Genomic DNA, 2758 nt, shown 5'->3' with positions numbered 1-2758 from the left:
TCATCTGGAATGAACTCAGAAAGCCCCGGCAGTTTTCCAAAGGCCTTAAGCAGAGTTTTCTCAAGGCTTCCTCCAACTCCGTGAGTCCTTGCAGTATGGTGAGGAGTGCTTCTGCACTCAGGAAGAAGAGTGATTTGTTGTGTGAGAAACCAAGTGTTTCTCAAACCGTGAGACCCTTTGGGGCTGAACAACCACTTCACTGGATCACCTATGGATCGTCAGAAAACATAGATACTTACATGATAGTTTGTCACAGTGGCAAAGTTGCAGTTATGAAGTAGCAAGGAAAATTATTGTATGGCTGCGGGCGGGGGGGGTCACTACAACATGAGGAACTATATGAAAGGGTCACAGCTTTAGGAAGGTTGAGACCCCGTGCCATGAGTGTTCTCTGTAAGGCACTTTTACAACCACTGAAAACATCTTCACCAGTGATGAGGAAAAAAAAAGATGTCAGAATTTCTGGTAAGTTTCTCTAATCTTCTCCACTCCTATCCAACCATATTTTTTTTTTTGAAGGCAGACAGTAATTTACTAACTTCAATAATCCTACAGAATTTAATGTAGCCTTTAATTGAATGAACCATAGTAGATAAAATTATTGAAGCATTGAAGATACCAAGGCAATTGGTCCAGAGATGTTTCTTGAGCATCTCTGGCCCTAAACTCAGAATGGAGAATATATGAAACACGCAGCCAATCCCCCTTTACTGTGCTGTTGGTCTGTTCCTTATTCTATGAACCAGAAACACCAGGGAAATTTTAACAGAGACCACAGACCAAACCCTCCTCCCCTCCACCCCAGTGTTCCTTAACGTTGCTTGATTTGGCGGTAGATGTGCACAATTCAATTCAGAATTGCAAGAGGGTGTGATAAATGAAGGGGAAAATAAGAGATATTTTTGAGGGGCACACAAGGCACATGCTATCAAGACTTCAGAGTGAATAGTATCTTGTAAATGAGAGTTTATACATTAGCCTAAGAAACAAAAGTGGATTCTGGGTAAAATGGGTATGGCATTCAGAGGTAGAGGGCCCCTTTCTGACGTCAGTCAGTGGTGGTTCTTTCATGTAACTGAGCCTGCTTGAGGTTAAGGCTGAAGGAACAGAACGCATTTCTCTGGAGACCGGGTAAGAGAATAAGGACCACAGAAAGAAAATGTTCTACTCTTGCTAAGTGGTGTAAAAAAATTTACTCCTGAAACAAAGTTTTGGGAAAAAAAAATTTACGAGATCAATTGTGACACTCATCGACCTTTTGTCTTTGTTGGTTTGCTTCATTTGTTCATTTGCATGAGTGCCCAAGTGTTTCCTAAAAAAAGGGCAAGGAGAGGGAAGTGGCCACGCGTGTCACAAAATAATAAGGAAAGGAGAAAAAAGAAAAAAGTACCCAGGTAGAGAAAAGTAACCATGAAATACACTGGACAATGACACAATCACCAAAGCCCAAGGGGGCTAGTCTCCTGTAGCCCATGAAAGAAAAGAAGTCAGGGAAAAAGACCCAGGGGCATCCTTTCCCTCCCCCAAAATCCAGCCTTCTTCTAAAGTCTTGCTTTCTGGCAGCAAACATGGAGTTACTTTTGTCAGTCTGTAACTGAATCAGCCCATGGCACTTTGATCTAGGCCTGACATAGTCCCTGTTCTGGTCTCTGGATTCTATTTTCTACATGGAAACCCATGGTTTTTATCTTTAGTTATTTTTTTTATTTCTCCAATGCTTAATATTAGGAGTGACTGAAATAAAAATACTATTGAGTCCCATCGTTATTGTCACTATGGAAATGGCTTTAAAAGAAAACTGGTCAGATGATTATTACTGCCTCCCACTTCTCAACTGATAAATAACTGTCATCAATAAAACAGACAAAGCCAGAAAATCTGTCCAGAATGTTCAAGATATGGTTTATTATACAGTATGCCCGTTCTCGGGGAGAACAGCTAACATAATTTTGTGTACTTCTGGATCTCATCATACAAGACAAGCGCAAAGGCACCAGAACACTGAACCATGCACCCCTGACAAAAGTCTTGCATCCTTCATCCCGCGCAATCTTCTTACAGCAGTCAGTAGAGCCTGTATACATATCATTCCTTTCCATCCTGACTGCATCATTATACAACGGCGAACCATGTCAAAGGGATAGAAGTCAGGCCAGCAATAGCAATGACAGACTGTGCAATCATCCAACTGATGAATATGTGAGTGTTCTTGGGATCTGGAAGCATTCCCTTTGCAGGGTCACAGATACCAAAGCAGGCAGTTCAGGAGAAGCTAATACCCTGGACTGATACTTTAAAGCCTTGGTACAGGCCCCTAAGCCGACCAGATTTGTAGATCTTAACCAGGTAGTCACCAAGGCCTTTGAATTCCCTTTCAGCTCCAGCTTTGCCCACATCAGCTGCTAAATCGTATGGGCAAAATTAAGAGGGTACACGAAAGACCCAGCAGCATCTATCATGTTGAAAGAAAAGGAAAAGGCAGATGAGCATGGGACAGGACTGGGCTGACAACCAGCTTAGACTCTAGGGAAACCTAATCTTCTACTTTGCTTCTACTGTCAGGGCACAAACGCACACCCGCATGCATGGACACACACACATGCAAGCACACATGCATGTACATATGTGCACACACGTGCACACCTACACATTTTGTAGATCCTTAAGCAACAATATCAAAATTCTCTCAAATTACATAATCTCTTAATTCCTGGGGAGAGGATCAATACTTGATCTTCCAAAGCTATTGGTCATTATT

At 42.1% G+C, this 2758-nt stretch overlaps 1 pseudogene; it reads right to left on the bottom strand.

The window, feature by feature from the left end:
* Window positions 1-1938: 1938 nt before the first annotated feature.
* Window positions 1939-2459, bottom strand: LOC125394597 (ADP/ATP translocase 2 pseudogene; annotated as a pseudogene).
* Window positions 2460-2758: the final 299 nt, after the last annotated feature.

This window comes from Myodes glareolus, chromosome 1 (assembly GCF_982192425.1).
Source record: "Myodes glareolus chromosome 1, mMyoGla1.1, whole genome shotgun sequence".
Classification (NCBI taxonomy): domain Eukaryota; kingdom Metazoa; phylum Chordata; class Mammalia; order Rodentia; family Cricetidae; genus Myodes; species Myodes glareolus.
Note: the sequence above shows the minus strand (reverse complement) of the source record. Positions and strands in the feature narration are given on the sequence as shown.